The sequence below is a fragment of the Corvus moneduloides genome, chromosome 4, assembly GCF_009650955.1.
Source record: "Corvus moneduloides isolate bCorMon1 chromosome 4, bCorMon1.pri, whole genome shotgun sequence".
Lineage (NCBI taxonomy): Eukaryota > Metazoa > Chordata > Aves > Passeriformes > Corvidae > Corvus > Corvus moneduloides.
Genome location: NC_045479.1, coordinates 8,778,981 through 8,799,817, shown reverse-complemented (window position 1 = coordinate 8,799,817; position 20,837 = coordinate 8,778,981). Strand labels below are relative to the sequence as shown.

The 20,837-nt window shown below is 41.8% G+C and overlaps 1 long non-coding RNA gene across 2 annotated transcripts in view; it reads right to left on the bottom strand.

The window, feature by feature from the left end:
• Nucleotides 1-2,404: 2,404 nt before the first annotated feature.
• The window catches only part of LOC116442889, a 121,441-nt gene continuing 103,008 nt past the window's right edge, over nt 2,405-20,837 (bottom strand). Inside the window, exons 9-12 of one of the 2 annotated variants that reach the window (XR_004239684.1) lie at nt 19,642-19,793; nt 12,648-12,706; nt 9,445-12,085; nt 2,405-4,883 (exon numbers count right to left, since the gene is read on the bottom strand). This is a non-coding gene — a long non-coding RNA (uncharacterized LOC116442889). Of the gene's footprint in view, nt 4,884-9,444; nt 12,707-19,641; nt 19,794-20,837 lie in introns of both variants that reach the window. The other variant, XR_004239683.1, reaches the window with a different exon arrangement.

The following is a 20,837-nucleotide window of genomic DNA, read 5'->3' as shown; positions in this document are numbered from 1 at the left end:
CCCTTTCCAAGCCCAAGGGAGGGCAGGGCTTTCTGAATTTCCCAACGAGCACCAGCTCTGTCCTTGCAACCACAACTGCCCCTCCTGTTTAGCAAGATGTGGTGTGCCATGTCACACCTGTACCAGCACAGACTGGCACAACAGCTACAGTCTTACTGGGCTTTCAGATCCTCCCCCAGTATAAATACCCCTTTGCAATTTGCCCTTTCAGCAGGGCGCCCAGGAACTACTCCTGTGTTCTATGGTTTTGCCTCTCTGCTGCAGCCACCGAGGAAGAGCCCCAGCAGCTGCACTCCATGGCACCCATACATGGGAGCAAGGCTGGGTGTTTACAGGTGGGGCTGGCAGCACATGTCATTAGGGTAGTTATTAGGATCATCTGCAAACATCTACCTTTGCTTTTGTGTTTTGCCAAATGAAGTAAAAATTTTTACACTGGATTACTGGTTTCGGAGAATAAGGAGGTTTGCTCATGTTTAAAAACCCAACAAAACTGTAAGAGCCTTGAAAAGGAAGAAGAGGCAGAACACACATCCACGCAGTGGAGATCCAAAGTTCAACAGTGGCTTCAACGTCAGAGAGCTGCTTAATGTCTTCTCTGTGCCTTGTCTCAAAACACCATGCATTTTCTCCAGGGCACAGAAGGGAAACTAATACTGAAGTCCTGGCCTCATGGAAAATCCTACACCCACCATTTTTTACCTGGCCTGTTATAAGCAAATGTACAGGCTTTGTTCCAGCAAGATGTATTAAGCTTCTGCTCATCGATGAATACTTGCTGGCACACTAAATCCAAGAGAGATGTTTAAGCAGACACACACTATAAAAGTGCATGTCATGAAACACATTTCTCATGTGATGTTATGTGTACTCATGATTAAGCTTTCCTCACACTTGATGTGTGTGTCTGTGCAGTTGCACAACAAACAGCATGAGATCTCAAGAAGTGGTAATGCTGACTTGAGTTTTAAAAAAACTCAGCAGTTTTTCCCTTGTGATTCCAGCAGGCCAAGCTGCTGCTTACATTTGGATAGAAACATTTTCAGTATGCGGTTCTGGGAAATACTCAGTGCCCCTGAGTTGTGCTTTCAAGTTTCTGTTGGAGTGTCATTAGCTGTAATGACAGCCACTGCTAAGGACAGGCCTGGTTATCTGCAGGCTCACACGCTGCCAAGTACAGGCACATGGTTTTGCATTTACCATTGATCCTAGAGAGGAGAACACTATGGATATTTTTGGCCCTTTATTTTAATGGGATTGCCAGAACGACTAGAATCTGAAAACTCACAGCTCATTACCAAGAGCAAAATGCTGACCCAGGCAGAGCCAGAAGATTTGAAAAATACTTCAGAGTTGAGATCTAACAGGCTGCTGTAGAACGTGGACAGCGTTTTCCCTCTGTTAACCCCACTGTCCCAGAGAGAACATTTGCTCTGTAGTTACTGAATGCAAGACTGTGCTCTCCAGCCCGTTGTGCATCCTGGAGAGCAGCACGATGCTTTAGGCTACACACAATGCAAATACTATCCCAGCTTCTCTCATGTTCACACTGCAGCCCTGGGGCTGCAAGAAAGAGCTCAGGACCTGCAGTGCTGCATTAAGAGATGCAGAGCCAGAGGAATGGAGAAGATTAAAACCAGCCAGAGTATTGCCTGTTCTTCTGTGGGTGTTTCAGACATGCACCAACTTTTCCTCCTGTACCAACAGCCTTTCCCATCTCTATGAACTCAAGTCAAATAACCTTCCAAACCTTTGGCAAAGGTATGAAGGAAAGGCCCTGTTTCAAGGTGTTGAATGACCTCAAATACCACCTGACTCAGATAACGTGTGGTACTTTTGGACCAGAGAGGCAATAAAATACCCACTTTTGCTGCCGACTGTACCATGAGTTATTCCATTTGCTTTCACTGTGCATGTCACATCTCTCCCAGCTACAGAGATGAGGGGAAAGGTATCCAGGGAAGGCGGGCTTGCCTTTGCGAAGCATGGCAGACAGAAACACAGGATTACAGCTACCTTCAATTTTCACTCTGGTCTACAGTAACAGGATGCTGTACAATCAAAATAGATACTAATGGTTATACAAAACCAGTCTGATACCTCTGGCCTCAAGGAAACCTTAAGGTTTACAGACTCCTATTTTTGGGTACACTTTGCATGTGGGAGAACAATTTCTATGTCTACAACCAAACCCAGCACCTTGTTGTCATATTCCCTTTCTTCTGCAGATTTTTCTTGTAAGACTCTGAAGTTCATATTCTCAAAATATCTTTAATGACCAAACATTTTTTGTCCATAGTTTTTCAGATGCAATTTGTGCTTTTTAGATAGCAGAGAATTCTTTCAGGGGCACTAAATGTCATGAAATGAGCCTGTTATGAGAAACTGAGGGACTAAATAGATGTCTGGTTTTGATTTTTTAATTCTCATTCTTGATTTCCACTGTTACAGCTTTTCCCTTGCAATATAAAGGTTACCTGCTGAAGAATGTTGTGTGACTTAACCTAGTACTATTTGTAAAACATTGCAAGATTCCTGAGGGAGAGGTAAGGTTAACTAAACCAGTGAATTGCTAGTAAAATTTGTTGCAGTCAAACTTAGATGTCAAGGAAATACAAACTTCCTGAATGCAAGTTTGCAGTATTTTTGGAATCATTTCTCCCAGTAACTTTATCCCACTCAATGAACCAAAAATGAAACAGATTGAGAGCAAGCAAACTTTGAAATAAATAAAACTTCTTTAATTAACTTTTTCATGATAAAGACTTAAAAAAGAATAATTATTTTGCAGGCGCTTATCAAAAATCTACACTAAAAATCTAAATTTAGAGCTATTAGGGACAGGATAGCGACAATTGTATCTAGACTTACTTTGCTGGTCTCAGAAGTATATCAGGAGCGTATTTTTGCTCTTGTTTCTCTGTGAATTAGGACACTGATGTTATGCTGCCTATCAGGGAAGGCAGTAGGTTGTATAGTTATCTCCTGATTGGGGCAAAATCACTACCCTGAAACCACACAACCTACTACCTCATCCTGTTAGAGCATCACGTGCATCTTCTGAAGGAAACATTTCACCATTTGTAAGTAAATTACCTTATCACTCTCCAGCCCACACATTTCTTAGCCTTAGAAAGGCCATGTGTGACCTCTCAGCCCTTCCCCACAGCCCTACCTGGGAGTCAGACAGAACTGGTGGAGGGACTTCAGAGACAGGAGAACTGCAGTGGCAAACACTGTCCCTCCCAAACTAGCAATATGTAATAAAAAAGTAAGTTAGATCAGCATCCAAAACTGATTAAAGAGACCTCTTACTTAGGGTTCAAGCATTTACCAGTTCCAGGGCAAAACACGACTGACTGGAAGACATCCTCTTTGGGCTTTGTCCAGCTCATCCCTTTGTAGTTTCTCAAACAGCCTACACCAAGTGGATTTAGACAGCTGCTGAATCAAAAGTGCCATTTGATGTTTAACATGAAGACAAATGCCAGAAAACAGTGGAGAAATGGATCAGCTGTTTCCAAGTGGCCACTCCCATGGCAGTCCCAGACAGCTGCGCGTGAGGAAATCCATTGCGGACTGGGTTGTACCTCTGTGTCCTGGCACTCACACCCCACCTGCTCTCAGAAAATGCCAGAAGGAAATGGCTTTTGAGCCTGAATGGGAAATACAGGAATCTAAACACTCCAAGGACATTTGTGTACAAGAACCAAACATGCAGACAGAGCCAGAGAATGGTACAGTTGAAAAATATCTGTGCTGTCTTTCAGAGACATCCAGCGCTGACATCACAGCCACTTCAGGAAAGACAGTAGATTGTATAGTTATCTGACAGGCAGGGCATAGCCCTAAAACTATACAACCTACTACCTCACCCCAAAGGACAGTCACACTCTGATCACAGGAAGCACAGGCTGTATTCCCAGGCAGCTGGATTGCTTGATGACAACCTAGAAGACAAAAAACTTGGGAGACAAATGTTAATAGTCTTGAATTTGAAACAGTTTGCTATATACCAGTCAACATTCTGCTTAATGAGCTCCAGTTTCATGTTTGAAATGTTTAATAGATTTGCAACTTGTGAAGTCACGTCAGTGACAAGATACACAAGGGAAACAGGATACAGCATTAATTTTTAATAACTGCACTTGTGTACTTCCAGCTCCTACATGACTGTACCTTATCAAACCAGTTTGTCACTTCAGGAAAGGCATCACTATGACTTAGAATGGATGCTAACTTAGAGGGATTGTTTAACATGCTTCCAGATACTCCCCCATTATCCTAATGGGGAAGAGCTGAGGTTCTCTAAGTGAATTTCCCAGGTTCCACACAGGTAAACCCCAAAGACTGAGCAATGATTTTGTCAAGACTGTGAGGAATTGTGGCCTACTCAGCAACACTCCTAACTGAGTAGTAACCCAGCCCTGAACTGATGACCAAATTAAACACACGCCACTGTACCAGACAGACCTCGGTTAGGGGGACTGGCAGAAATGCCACTACAGCATTAGCTTCTGTAACCTCAAACTTATACTCGAATTTGAGGGGCTTGTTATTCGCTGCCACCTGGTTTGATGAACAGCAACACTTCCCATTCAGGGCAGATCTAAAGAAGTGGGAATAACTGAGATATCAGTCTGTATTCTAATATAAACACTACTTTAATAAATAAGCAAACGTTTAAAACAAACACCCTACCTTAATCAGTGAACTAACCTTTTGCTAGTTAATTAAAGAACACAATAAATGCTGCATCCATCAGCCCCACATGGATCAAGAGAGTTGTTTCACTCGGCAAATCTCACCCTGAGGGCAGCTGGTCACACTGCAGGGGAATGGAAGCCATCTGCCCTGGCTTTCGGCATCACTAATGTGGAGACCTGAAAAGAGAGGAGCAAGACAAAACACATGTCTCAATTGTATTTCACTCCACACTGAAACAATTGTAAGGTGGGTGAGAGCATGTGCAAAAGCAGGGAGCAGCTTCTTTCTCCAGGAGAAACATGAAGAGCATCAGCTTTCCCATTCACCTGTTACTACCACAATTACACCACAGCCCACAGGGACCCCGACTCAAAAGAGACAGGCAAGAGAAAAGTACAGTGAAAAGAGAATAAATTTTTTATTATTTTTATTATTTTTATAACTTGAACGTTAGGAGCATTGCAGAGACAGGCAGAGAGAGGTATCAGGTACTTCACCTTCAAGGAACAAACATTTTTAAACAAAGCAGAGAAGGAAGGGGAATGCAGATATCTGACCAAACTGGATATCAATGTGCTGATCTATAAAGGACAATGTTACGCCATCAACTGAACATCATTTCACTGTAGTGGCCTGAGACCACGTAGAAAGAGGTCATTGGTTGCTGTGAGCTGCACATGGTGCCATTTGCTGGACAAAACAGGACAGGTGCAACTCTGACCATGCTGAGATCACTGCAAGGAAGGAAACACTGTCCAACCCTGAACTGCACCTCTTGGAACCTCAAAGCCCTTGTAGGCCAAACAGGAGGATATTCTTTCTAGACCGTATCAAAGGAATACCTTGAGAGACTGCAACATCTCATCAATGTAAAAAAACCCCAAAACTGGTACCAGAAGCCACTCTTAACCACTATGAAGAACCCTTTTGGAAAGCTCTCTAGCAGAAAGCCTGATAGTCTTCTCTATGTACTTAAGGGTTTTAAATCTCAGCATTTTCTGTGTACCATCTTTTTGGCACAGTCAATTACTCTCCCAATAATCCTCTGAAAAAACACCCCTACCCTGTACCTCTGTTTTTTAGATAAACTATTTAAAAATAAACAAGTTCTTTATGTGTGAAATCAGAGATCTCAGTATTTTTCCTAAGAGCCAAGAATTTGAAGTGGAGCTAAAATTCTGTGCAGTTCCAGCAGGACTGGGTGTGTTGCACAGTCACCTCTCGGAAAGTGGTTTCTGTGTAAAATAAACCCTGTGCTTATATCAATAGAACAGCATTACATAATATAATCAGAGAAAAGCTGAGCATTGTGTGACTTCAAAGTGAGACTTTTTGTAAGCATCTACTTTATAGTGGTAGGATAAAAACAATGTAACCTTTCAGAATAGCAACTCTTTATGCTGGATGGTCCAGTGAAAGCACTGTTCAAAGAACCAGTCTGGCTCTAAAAGGATGCATTCGCAGTAGTGAAAAGCCCAAACTACCCCACAGATCGAACCAACTCCAGTGAAAGGGAATTTTGGATGAAGAACCTACACTTACAGATGACTTCAGTGACTCTAAGAGACAGAAATATAGATCCAAAGAAAAACAACATTCTGGAGTATGTTCTAGGGATGTACACTGCCTGTCTTTAATGTATCTGGAGTTCACTTACACTTTTGGGGGCAATACTAGGTGGGATACTGGGAAATGTTCATCCCTGTCAAAAAAATGGTGAACTTTAATGAACCATTTCTGAAAGATGCTCTTATTTTCTATGAAAATATTATTAGAGATTCTTTTCTCTAGGTGCTGTGCTAATATAATGTTGCCTTAATGCATGTTTTCCCACAAAAGTAGTAGTTTGTTAATTCATAATGATATTGAGATAATTATTTGTAAAGTACCATAAACTCTGTGTAACACTATTTTCTGTAAGATCTGTTATTATGGGTATTAGTAATACTCATTAGCAGACAAAAACGGAAAATAATGTGCTTTATCTAACACCTAAAATTAATTAGTCTTCTGCTCTCACAAGCTGCTCATAAACTTATTTTAATTGACTAGGTCACCAAACAAGGATGAACTTTAAAATACTTAATGGAAGAAAAATGCACGTTCGTTTTCCTTCTATGAAGATGACAGGCACAAGAAATAACTATCTGGCAAGAGTTATGTTTCTAGTTTAACAACTGTTGAATACTAGGAAAAATATGACATTTCCATATTCCAACTCTCACTGCTCACCGAAAAATGTCTTGGAACTGATGTTAATAAGTACCTCAGCAGTCACTTTGCAAAAGGCAGGGGGCCGAGTCTCCTATTTCTGTGATGTTACAGGAGAGCAGACAGTTTTAAAGCAGGGTTGTTACGTAACTAAAAGCCTTACTAATGAACAGACTGGGACAGCACAGAACAAGCATTTTGCAATTTCAAGGTACTTCCCCCCAAAACCTCGTGAGGATTTACAAAGGCTAAGCCTCCCTGGCTGCCAGGAAGAAGGAAATGCCCTGGGTGTGTGCTCTTGGAGTGCACTGTGATTATCAGGGAAGAAGAGGGCTTGAGGCTCTCCAAGGAAGGGACATTCCCCAGCAAGGTCTGGGGTCTGGATGCAGGCCAGACCAATAGTTTCCAATCTCTCTGCATGCAGTGACTGTCTCATGGCTTCCTAAGTGATGCACAGTCCCCACTCTGCTCCTACAGATTCACGATTGAAAATGTCACAAACATTTTTGGGAAGAGCACTGTGGGGGAAATGGCTGAGGATATGCCAGGGTGGACACAGCAGCCAAGGGAAGCCTCCTGACCAAATTCAGCAGGGCCTAGATCAGCAGCAGAACTGCCACACCCTTCTTCTGGGGCAAGGTTGTGCCAAAGCAGTATCATGGCAGGTAACTTTCCTGGAGATTTCAGGTAGAGATTACTTAGAGGAGGGAAGGATTCAGTTTCCTTGGATCTATGGGTGATACATTTCACACAGTGTATTTTAAAATATATTTTTAACTATATATAACCAAAATGACACACTGCCTTCAAATAGCATGCAAACTTCAAGAAGCAAAAAATACTCTACGAACACAGATGTTGTGACTCCCGGGAAATACAACATGTACTCATGATCTCACTCATTACTTAAATACAGTTGCTTCTAAAATGGCAAACAACAGCTCTTTCCCCAGTTGTGAAACTTTCCTGTAATTTAATAATACAGGACAGATTCTGCCAGAACTTCAGGCAGGCACAATGGGGGAAAACTTACAGGACCAGACCTCCATAGCCTCCTCCTCCACTCAGAGGAGATGCACAGGATGTTCTAAGATTCAGTTCAGGAGGGCTCCTCTGCACAAGTGTCTGTCTGTCTCAGCTGCAGAGCATTAGCTGTGCCCAGCAGCTTGCTCACATCTTCACCTGGCCATTAGTGAGGCCAGGCTGTAACTAGGGGAGCAAGTTTATTGCTCTGTCCGTTGTGATAAAGCACAAACGGGTAGTGAACTTTGGCCACGACGTTTGTTCATCCATGGTGTTCCCCAGTGCTGGAGCAGTCAGGTGTGCTGTCCTGCTTTGTACAAACCGTAGGCACAGTTTTGCAGGAAAGCATTTCCCTCAGATTCATCAGAGAGATTTCTTTCAAGGACAGGAGCAATTCACACACTGTTGAGATCAACAGTGCACCCTCACTTGGCCTCAGTGGCTTTGAGGGAGGCCCTGATTATCCAATACAGCACAAATTATGAGTCACAGAAGTTCAAAATGACACTTTTGGATTTGTAGAAGGCTTACACATCAAAAAGAATTTAGGGGCCAATGACTGTTTTCATTATCTGTTAAAATCAGTTATGTAAATTTTGTTCATCCTTTCTTTATTACACAGAACATCCCAGGCAGTGCAACATGGCTCTTTATAATAAATAGTTTTATGTATTCAGTGAAGCCATTGTCATTATTGAACGGTTTGCAAGTATTTGGGAAAAAGGAGCAGCTGTGAAACAAGTCAGAACTCTCTGGCTAAATGTCTACATCAGCTTAAGTAAGTCCATCTCACATACTGCAGCCTGCCTACCAGCCAGACCTGCACAGGAACTTCCTCACCCTTGTGTGGAACCATGTCAAAGTCAAGGAAATTCCTCCATAGAAACGACCTTCCAGAAAAGTTTTACAGTGGTTATCAGAAAATGGAATGTGCTTAGTGACAGCTGCTCTAACTCCCTGACTGGGTGTAGGGAGGTCTGATGAGCAGCAGATCCACAGGCTGGGTGTGCACCAAAGGTGCTCTGCATCACCACAGACATGTTCTATAGGTGTATGTTAGCATTTCACTTCTGCTGTGAAATGCCTGGAATGTTAAACATGCTTCAAAAGGGACTGCATTAGGGACAAGACGGTTTTCCATCAAAAATACACCTCATTTTTCTTGGAGGTGGATCATGTCTTCTGATTACGTGAACTGCAGTACCTACACTGACAAAATAGTTATTTTTCTATTGCATTTATGTCTGTGTTTTGCTTATGTACTGCTCTGAATGCTAGAAAGCCACAAAAGCTGGCATTCCAGGGAATGATGAAACACTCAATGTCTCAAAGCTTCCACAAATACAGAAATTAAACCAGGGCTAAGCACTGGCAGCTCTGTATGTTGCACTTGTGATCTTAAGCAAATAAACATTTAAGGAGATATATTTAAAAAAAAAAAGCTCTGAAAGGCACCACAGAACTGTTCAGTGTATTACAAGCTATTAGTTTTGTAGGACTTACAGATCAATCTCCTGTTTTCCTGGCACAATCTTTCCATCTCCTGACTTCCCAGCCAAGCTGCTGTGCTTGCCCCCACTGTATCCCTTAGCTCTCCATGGCAGAGATGACCACCACCAGATCCTAAAGCCCAGAAGTCAGGGCAAGTCCAGAGTCCAGGGGAGGTGAAACCTGTGTGGAAATGGCAAATCCATCAGGTGAGGTACATCTTAGGAAAAACAAATGTTACAGGTACTCTTGCTATCTTATCATGTGTAAAAGCAGAAGTGCAAGGGCTGGATTACCTTGGAGATGGTCCCAGCAAGAGGAGATGAAGCAGTGACAAATTAGGGATCACTTTTTATTAGGAAAAGAGGAAAGAGAATGTGTCAGGTTTATTTTCTCTTGGAACATAGAGACAGTAAAAGGGGCATAGAATGCCTCTCTTCCAGTATTTCCTAAACATTCCTCAGTTATCTCCACGCTCCTGGGAGGATTGTATTCATGCAACTCACACAAAAATGAAATGTTAAGGACAACTCCCACAAAGATTCACTAGCTTTAGGATGTTGAACAATGGACCTTATATTTGAAAGACCTGAGCTTACCTAACTCAGGTTATCACCTGGATTTGCTTTAACATCTCTGAACACAAAACTGGACTCTTAAACTGAACACCCTCATCTTTGACTTGATATGTGATGTCCAGCTCTCCAAAACTGCACCTTTCCCACTTCCCCTCAAGCCCTGTGAAAATGAAAGCTGGGCACAATCAATGATGCAGAGCACAGTCAGGATCACAGTCTTCCAGTCTCTCCAGCTAAATACTCAGCCATCTCACAAGGAATTGAGTGATATTTTAAATTCTTTTTGGATGGAAAATGCCTTTACTACACAGAGAATCTTAATTTCTGAAGCCATCTGAATTTTAAGTCAACTGGATTTGGCTTTTTAATATGTGCAATTCATACAGTGTCACACCTAACCTACGTGACATCACTGAGAAAGTGCTATTTTTTTCAGTTCCTTATATAAGCTAGGGAAAATTAAATAGAGCCACATCTTCTTTAAAAATGCCTTTCCCAATCTCAATCCACTAATTCCTTTTTGGGAAAACTGGATTTTCACTCTGAAATTGTTTTTCTTTAAAAAGACATGCAATAAACTAGTATGTGCAAGTCCTAACTTAATTAAGCACCAAGAGGGAATATCTGTCAGGGTAAGCCTCAACAAGAAACTAAAATTCATTTTGCAGAATGCAGCCGTGCCAATAATTATAGTTGGTAGAAAAATGGCTTCTGGCCTTTCTCCCATAAGGCTTTCATTTTAAATTTTAGCCCTTAGTGAGATCAAGCAGCTGACAAGTAGGAGTGGGTGAATTAGTGGTCTGGGAGCCAGGAGTAGGTCAAAGCTCCGAATAACCTAGTGTCACATGGATTTAGCCTAAAATTCTGTATTTACATCAATGCACCCTTACATTTGCCATCATCACAAACATGATAAAGTTACTTGAGTGCTAATGAAGAAGGAGCTTTATATGATGGCAGACAAGCAAAATCCATCCTTTACAAACTGTTCCATTTGTGATGATCACTTTAGAGCCTGCAGCTTTTGAAATTGTGAATAACATTATATAGAAAACTGGCATGAAATCACTGTTCTGTGTGGTATCTTTGTTTTAAAATATTGTTAGAAGCTTAAAATTAATTTCCATTGCAGAACAATGTTCTGGGGTCTGGGGTTGAGCCAGTGGGCTTGGTTCGACCTGACAGTCAGCCAGCAGAGTCCCGGAAGTCCACATGCATTAACACGGAGAAAGCATTTGTACAGGCATTGCAAACCCAGGCTGCAGTTTGTTTCTGGTTACTTTTGGGGCTCGGGGAGGGTGTGAGGATATAGACCTGATCAGACAAGCCCATTTGCAAGAGCAAGTATTGTTACTGACCCTGTTAGGCATTTTTGTGTCCCTGTCAGGGGACCTCCAGGAATTTGCCGTTAATGACACTGCCAGTTACAGAGTTCCCTGTTTCCTTTTAGTGACTGTTTTTCTTTGGTCACCAGCACAGACCCCTGTGCACTATAACAGCTTTGTTATCACCCTGGGATGGGATCCTGTCTCAACTTGTGTTATGATTTCAGAAGCATACACTTGTGCTTTGTCACGATGACTTTGCCTCTGCTCTGACCAGTTATTTTCCATCCAGAGCACTCCAACAACACTGCCAAGAGGCTTACGCACACCCTTACCCAGCCCAGCTTTACACAAGTCTTCAAACAGCAAGGGGGGAACCACTGAAAATTGCCATTTTCACCACAAGGGCCCTTCTGCCCAGCTGTGCCTGTGTGCTGAGGGGGAGAAGGCTTTTGGAGCATGGCACTCGCTGCAACAAGAGAATTCCTCCTGAATTCCAGGCTCGGGGCTTGGGGCTCAGACACACAGCACTGTCTGTGCTCAGCTCCACACAACCTTCTCTTTTCTCAGGTGACCAGGGCTCTCCACAGGTGGATTCTAGTGTAAGTTTTTGTACCTGAGACTAAAGCTTTCACTGGTTAAACATTCATGATTGGGCTGAAGCAGTGGTAGCGAGCGAGCAGATCTTTGCCAGAGCTCCACGGTGTGTTCGACTCTCTGTGTCCATTATTCATGATGCTGTTGCTACAGGCCCTAATTTTACATAAATGGAAGTCACAAGAGAACTGTTATGAGGAGCAACCAGGAAAAGCACAGGGAAAGAGTGCCTTGTCAGTTGGTATTAAAAACACAGCTCAGTATTACATTTTCTGATTGTGAAGCCTCTTGGGAGTCAAAATATGCAACACATTTTCTCTGAAGAGTAACAAGCTGAAACCTAAAATCTTGTAGGTGGTCTTTAGAATCAATTTCTTCATGTCCTGTGCACAGCTCCATTCCAATTCCCCACATATGAAAAATACATAACCTCTTAGCTCCAAATTCATCTGCCTTATGGTTCCTCTTAGCTCCTATTTAAAAACTACTAAATTCTATCTTAGCTATCATGTAAGCTATTGTTCTGTGCCTGCTCAGGGATGACAGATTTCAGAATTTAAGATCTGCCCTGCCAGGAGCAGATTACACCTTCTCTGAAGACAGAAACAGGCACATTACTAGTGTCAACTCAGAAATACAGCAAGCAGACTTGGTGCAACTGAAATAATTGATTCCCTTCCCCTTATCAACACAAAAAGTAAGAGCCATGTAGAAGTACCTGCTTTTCTATCCCACAGCATTGGTAGCAAACACACTGGACAGTATTTCAATATTTTCCTGTTGGAGAAATAAGTTTTAGGCACAGAATCCATGACATGTAACTTAAGATATACTTCGAAAGACGTATCTTAGTTGTGAAAGTAGGTCATGCATTTAAGGCATTTCTAGACTCTTCATGTAAATATTTTTGTGTGTATAGAATAGTATTTTAATTATTTGTCAGAGTTCATTCTCTAAGAACACAAAAGGAACAGATATTTCTAAGAGTTCTCATAGGGTAATAAGTACAAGTACTTCTTTACAATCTTTTACTTTATGCATTGCACATTTGGTTCTTAATGGAACTGCATGCTTGAAGCACACCTCAGAAAAAGTTGATACAGTAGAAGAAGTTCTTGTGTGAAGATCGCAGACTGCACAGATAGGGAGCCTGACTAAACAATACCATGACATCTTCAAACGTTTACTACCTTGCATTATTTTGGGACTCTTGGAATTTCCTCGATTGGAGTTGGGTATTTGTTCACCTATGAGCAAGTTATTCCATGAACAAAGTTAAAGAGGGGGAAAAAAGACAAGAATGTTAGAAAGCAAGAGAGTTTATGTGTTGTGATGTGAATTGAGTCTCCAGGCAGAACTTTTATCAGGAGAATAAAAGAAACAGAAGCAATTTAAATCAGCACCACTATCAATTTATCCACTAGGTGTCACAAAATAATCATGCAACCAGATGAAAAGCAATTATATGTAAAATGTGTCAGTGTACTACATCAATGAAGTGCTGCTTTGAAATGAAATCTGTGATAAGAGCAGATGCAGGAAAATGTCATGGATCTCATGAATATGCATAAACTGTCAGGAGTGTATGGGATCCTGTGCCATGACACACAAAAGCTGTTGCTAACCATGGTGTATGTCATGTAATGGATTCACATACAAGCATGTAAGTGTTCCATTAAAAAAAAGGTCTTACCAAATCCTAAAAGCAGTATTACCAGTCCTCAGAACTGCAAGATTTATGCTTCTTGCTTTTTAATACTCCAGCTACTGGACAAATGCATTGTCTCAGGTTCTCTACAGATATGTAAAAATCCCTCATGACTACAGGGAAAACACTGCCAAGAAAACAAGTTCTGGGGGCTAAAATGTATGAGGAAGAAAACCATAAATGTATCATTAATATTAGCATAAAATCACCACAAATGCCAAACACTGGAATTGGTAATAACATGTGACAGACACTCCTCAGATCCAGACTGTTCTTTTGGAAGGGCAGGGTAGAAAGTTACCAAATGGTTCTGCAGCCATTATTTTCCAGAAATTAGCCTCTACTGCATAAGCAGTATTTTTGTTCTTAAATATTCGTGTACCACGTACACCTGCACTCATCCAAAACACTGAGTGCATTAAAGGATTAAGGCTGGGCTGTGGAAGCAGGCACCTTGGCTTCCAAAATGTTTCTTTAATAACAGTAACTTTTCCTCAGAGTTGCATAAAATTTTTATGGGCCAAGTAGACTCCAGTGTGAATTTATCATTATTGGTACTCACACATAATCCAGACAATTAAAAATGCTGTAATCACTAGCATATATAACATTATGAAGTAGAACAGGCTGGTTAGATAAGAAAAGGAAACATACCCTGGACATTTTTTATCATCCAAACATAAGAGTACCAGGGCTATATATGCTCTGCTGCCAAGTGCCATTGCATAAAGCCAGCCTAAGCAATGTCAAAACCCCTTCCCCCTTGTCACAAATGCAGTAAAAGAACATATGCCCTACCAGGGCACTGTATACTGCAGTTCCTATGTTTTTATCCTGGCTGTAAAAACCAGGCTTTTTCAGGGTGTAAGCAAGCTCACTTGATAAAGTTTTGATTTTTTACAGTCTTTCTCTGTAAGATGAGCCATCTAAATGTCAGAGCTGGCCAACATTATGCAAAGCTTGGAAATATTTTCTTACTTGGTGATCATAGGGAAGCTTTTCTTCCCTGCAATTTTCCCTTGTTTTTTTCAGCAACTCAATTAAATACTTGCGCTTACAGGAACACAGGTTCAAAGCTGAGAGAAATACCTTTTGTTTGTTTGTTTGTTTCCAATACTAGCACAAATTAATGTGTACATGCTAAAGGAATCTGATGTTGTGAAATACACTTTCAGAAAAACTCAGAACAATTCTCTGAAGTTCTCTCCACATTAAAACTGTTATCTGACTTTAAAGAGCCCTCCAGTGATGCCCATTCAAGCTGGCAGAATTCAGACCCTCCTGAAGTCAGTAAGAATTTTGTTATCATGTAGCGAAGCTGTGATTTCCTTTTAGGCAGAGCCAGACAGAAAAATGCTGAGGTAACTATTCATTACATAAACTCCTGCCTCTTTGATGCCAGAAGGTGAACAAGCAGATGTACAGTACTATTAATTCTCCTTAAGGAACTTAAGTTGCTCCTTTTTGATCTTTCAGTGGTCCAAGTCTGCAATATTTTTTTTGTTTTAGTCCTTGTTGTGAAAAAATCAAAGAATGACAGAATAATTCAGGTTGTAAGGGGACCCTGAAAGCATCCCATCCAACCACCTGTTCGAAGCAGGTCTAATTAATCAGGTTGCTGAAGCACACACCCAATTGAATCTTGGACACCTCTAAGGATGGAGAACCCACAACCTCTCTGGGCATCTATCCCAACCTTTGACCATTCTTTGGTTAAAAGATTTTCCTTTGATCTGACTGGAATGTCCTTTGTTCCAACTTATGGCTGACGGCCCTTGTTCTATTGCTGCGCAGCTCAGAGAAGAGCCAGGCTCCACCCTCCCACCCTGTCATCAGGCAGCTGCTGGCAGCACTGCAGGTCTCCCCTCTGTCTTGCTCTTCCCTGCCTGGACAGACCCAGCTCTCCCAGCTTCTCTGTGCTTGCCACGTGGCCCAGCTCTGAGGAGCCTGGTGGTCCTGCCTGGGTCAGTGCATGTGTGGTCTCACAGTGCTGGTCTCTCTCCTGAACAAGGGCGCTCTCAAACTGGACACAGCATTGATTAGAGGGATGGAGCAGCTCTGCCGTGGAGAAAGGCTGAGAGAATTGGGATTGTTCAGCCTGGAAAAGGGAAGCTTCAGGGTGACCTAAATGTCCCAGTACCTAAAGAGAGCCCACAGGACAGACAGGGAAAGACTACTTAGTTATAAGGGCCTGGAGGGACAAGAAAAGGGGGACTGGATTCAAACTGACAGAGGGCAGGGATATTGGGAAGAAATTCTTCCCTGTGAGGGTGGTGAGGCCCTGGCACAGGTTGCCCAGAGAAGCTGTGGCTGCCCCTGGATCCCTGGAAGTGTTCCAGGCCAGGTTGGATGGGGCTCTGAGCAACCTGGTCTAGTGGAAGGTGTCCCTGCCCATGGCAGGGGGTTGGGATGAGATAAGCTTTAGGGTCCCTCCCAACCCAAAGCATTCTGTGATTCTAACACAGTCTCACAAGTGCTGTGAAGAGGGAGGATCACTGCTCTGAGCTGTGCTTTTGCTCGTGCAGCCCTGGATGCAGCTTGCACACGGCTGGTGGGTGCATCAGGACCCCAAGATCCTTTTCTGCTGAGCTGCTTCCTACACAGCTGTTTCATCATGATCTCACTGATGACAGTATTTACACCATTTCCAAATTATCAATATTAATTTTATTTATTTTATTTTTTTAAAAATTTCATCTATCCTAGGCCTCACTTGGCCTTGAAGTGCTGTGAGTAGAACAGCTTAGGAATGTGAATGTACAGCAAATGTGCTTCCCATTAGCTCTTAATGCCATAAATCTAAAATCCTTGATAACTACTGTTAGAGCACTGCTTCCACTCAAATCTTAAAAGAAGCTTTAGACAGCATAGTAAGAGTCAGCAGCCACACAAGACACTTACTGCTGTGTAGGACAGGCTTGCAAATGCACGTAGATCAGAGGTCCCGCCCTTATGCATCAGTATTTCACTTACAATGGAATAATTTTAAATTACATTAAGAACTACAATCATATTCTACTATCATTTACTTTTTCATACCCTCTGCCACTAGAAATATGCTTGAAGATATCCATCCAGCCCCAAGTGCACGATTCTGGGAAAGTTTCCATTTAGATGAGAACATTTATGCTCATAACTAAATGATTTTTTTTAAGCTTAATTCAATATGAATAACTAGTTCAACTTGGTGTCTGCTCATTAGTGAGCAGTTGCAAGGAACTGGTTAATCATTGTTTGCCATCTGCTTTGGAGAATCAGCACTGTACAGAATCTTTTCTGCAGCAAATAAAACCACAATGCACAAAGAGCACTAAAGGAAAATTCTGTTTTCAGCTATGGGGTGTTTTTTAGCACTCCCCATCGGATTTCTTGGCCAAAAATGAAGGCAGCCCCTTTCAGGTATTTGCTGTTCTCTCAGAAAGGCTCCAAATTCTCTAATCTCTCCAGTCTGTTTTATTAAAACCAACTCTTAAGTTCTTCTAAACAGACAAGCCAGGACTTAAAACACTACATTGAGTCAAAAAGCACATTTGCCTCCTCACAGAAAAACATCAGAATGAATAAATAAAATTGGTTGACTATCTATGCTGCTTTCTTGGCTCATCTTCCCCATCTGGTGCGACTGACAACTGCTGTGTCATACTTGGAGAGGGAAGGAAGTTTCCATTTTTAGATTTCAGAATCCAGGAGTTCCTAAAAAAAATCATTTACTTCAAAATGAGGAAAAATATATGTGAATGATGTAAAAACGTTCCACTTAAACACAGAAAAATTGCTGGGAAAAGGCACTTCCTAAACTGAGGTTTTCTTAAAATACACATTCCTAACAAGTGGCAAAAAATAGCAGAATAAATGCTGAGCATGAGAAAATCAGTACTGCTAGGCTCACTCTCCTATCAAAGATCTGGTACTGGGGGCCATAATTCAGGTTATGAAAGTCCTTTCTCAAGATTGATTAAAGTTCATTTTGGAAACATCAGCAAGAAAGCCAGGGTCCAATGTTCTTCATATTGAGAGGGCTGAAGACTGCAATCTTCCAGCAGAAAATCAGTGTGTTCCTCTAGGCCTTGCAAATACTGAGCTCACAGTGTATTCAATCATTCAAACAACCTGTCAGTGAAAAATAGTTTTCCTTTTAAAAACTTCTTAAAACAAACAGTGGGGTAATGCTCCCTCTGACTTCTTGCTCCAGCCATAAATTTCAATCATCCTCCTTTTCTTTGCAGATCTCCTGGGGTATTGAATCATGGAATCACAGAATGGTTTGGGTTGGAAGGGACCTCAAAGATCATCCAGTTCCAGCCCCTGCCATGGGCAGGGACACCTTCCACTATCCCAGGTTGCTCCAAGCTCTGTCCAACCTGGCCTGGAACATTTCCAGCGATGGGGCAGCCACAGCCTCTCTGGGCAACCTGTGCCAGGGTCTCACCAATCTCACAGGGAAGAATGTCTTCCCAATATCCAATCTAAATCTGCTCTCTGTCAGTGTGAAGCCATTGCCTCTATTCCTGTCACTCCAAGCCCTTATCCAAAGTCCCTCTCCAGCTCTCTTGGATCTCCTTTGGCACTGGAAGGGGCTCTAAGGTTTCCCCAGAGCCTTCTCTTCAAGTTGTTTTATCTAATGACTGGGGAGACCTGCTCTTGCAGATTCCTGAGACTTGACAGTGGTTTGCAATTTGAGATAACTGATACTAACAGAGGTCTTAAAAAGAGATTATCCAGTAAGCCTTTGGAGACTTTAGGGTTCCAGACTCAGTATGGCCTAATATGCAGAACAGGACTCTTTGACAGTCCTGTTGGGATTTCCACTCTGTTACAGCTGGCAGCAAGAGAAAGGAAGATTTAATTAGCACAGAAGAGCTGCATTGCCTTCCAAGTACTCAGCAAAAGAATCTTTGGAACAGAAAAGTAAGCAAGGTGGGAGAGAGGAAGGTCCTCTGGGTATGCAGAAATTTAAGTGAGCTGGATTAATTTACCAACTGGACTACATATTTCCTTCATAATCTTGGGCAAATACCTGGGTCAAGTTTTCAGAAAAATAAATTCAGTCCTTCTGGCTTCTTTAGATGCTAAAATAACTCATCAGACTTTCAAAAGCGAACGGCAACTTGGCTGTCAGTCTCCCTGAAAATGTCACAAGCTGACCCACACTGAAAGCTTTTAAGGATCTACCCCTATCTGTTGAGGTTATGCATCTTAAAATATCCACTTAAAACAGACAGCTGTGCTTCACTTCCATACCTGTAAAATATTGTGTTCCTCCTCTATGTGCTGAGGAAAACAAGTTTGTAATGCCCATGAACCAGCTTTGGGCATCTTCAGCGCTAAGATCATTTAAGTACCTAGACTGACACAGGGCACCTGTTTCACAGGGACTATATCCTAGTTCTGGCTTTGACAAGAAGGGAACTGTGATTCTGTAAACCCTAAGTCATGATCATGAGATGCCACAGATGCCAGGTAGGTTGCTCTAAACTCAGTGGGGAGTCTGGCCTTCAGTCATGGGGATGAGGAGGGCACTTTTCACTCCTTCTCTTAACAGGCCAAGTGCCCCTTCTAGCATGTGTCTGTATTGAGTTTAACTGTTTGCTGTGAAGGCTATTAGACAGCATCTCATTATAAAGCAGAGATGTTTAGATCAAGATCTGACTTCCCTTTCTACATTCAGCAATGTTCTGTGACAGCCAGAGGATACTTAACCAAACAATGCCGGTTTTGAGAGATGAAAACTGTGTCAATACAGACATCTAGTGTATCTTCAGAGTCCTAAACGTGTCTTAAAATATCTTGCATTTAACATAAAGGTCTCTAGCTTGCTTAAAATTTAACTAAAAAATCGGACTTGGATGCAGTAGGATTAATGGGCCCACTCAAGACCAAACTCCTGGCATTCCAGATCACTCTCATTCCCTCAGAAGGAACACAAGTGTTTCTTGAACTTCTTTTTCCAGAATAATTTACTTCTCATTGAAGTGAGATTAGTACAGGTGAAGACATGAAATACCTGCAAAAGTACTCTCTTTGATCACTCATCTGGATCCAGCAGCAGTCGAAGGTCAAAGGCCTTGCCAGCAGTAATTTCACACAACTGATTCCACATTTTGCAGCTGTTTCTTCTGAGAAAGACCTGTCAGGAAGACATATCAACAGTTTCTTCTGCAGGCATGAAAGAGCAGAGGGAAAGCAGATTAATAATGCTAGAGTATCACCCTTAAGCGGGGCAGGAATCAGTATCATCCTTAAGCTTGGCACAGTAAAACATCTCACGTGGGCAAGTACTTTCAGCCTATATCTGTGCCAAGACACAGCTATATAGGGCTGCATTCTTGTAGACACAAGCCAAGACAGACATAAGAAGTCTCTACTCTGATTTTTTCCTATGGATATCTCCACAAGAACATCTTTGGTTAAGGATCATGTATTTTTTATATATATATTTTCCATAAAAATCAACAGCCTTTCTCTAGTATTCAACTTGTTATCGACACTCCCCACTTTGCCACATCAACATTTTATTTGAAGTATCAGTCATAGCATCCCATCAAAATTTAATAGCCACTTTCTATAATTGAAGCATATTAACTCTTGGTTTCACTATGCTAAGGTTTATCTTTCTCCTTCTTTTAAAATTCTAATGATATTAAAAATACAACACCTTTCTACAGCATGACTCAGAGTGGCATAATATTTCTTTCTTCGGCTCATGAGAAAGCAAAGAGATACAAGCAAAGGCAGAAGAATTCTCTATCCCAGTCTATAGCTTTATACTGAATCCTGAGTGTCAAACCAACAGGGCTTTTAAGAAAAATGTCAACAACTGTAACAGTTACATAAGACATAGTTAGAAAAATATTTTGCAAGGAGAAATGACAGTTTCTGTCACTTGAGAAGATGATTTATACTTTAGCTTTAGAATGCAAGCAGTCAACATGTGACCTGACATTTACTAAAGGAAATCAAAGAGATGTTGAGCAAGATTACAAAAGGCAAAGCACTGATTGCCCTCTACCAGCAGCTCCTCTCTGTAGTACAGAAAGATCTGCATAGTCTTCCTCTCAACATTATGCAAAAAAATAGAAAGGGAGGTCACAACAACAGCTCTCCCTGTTGTCACTTTGTGCTGACTTGCTCCAGTTACGAAGGCCATCTGGTGCTGTTTGTGCTGCCTTTGTGCCTTGTGTCTCATGTCGCTCTTTACGG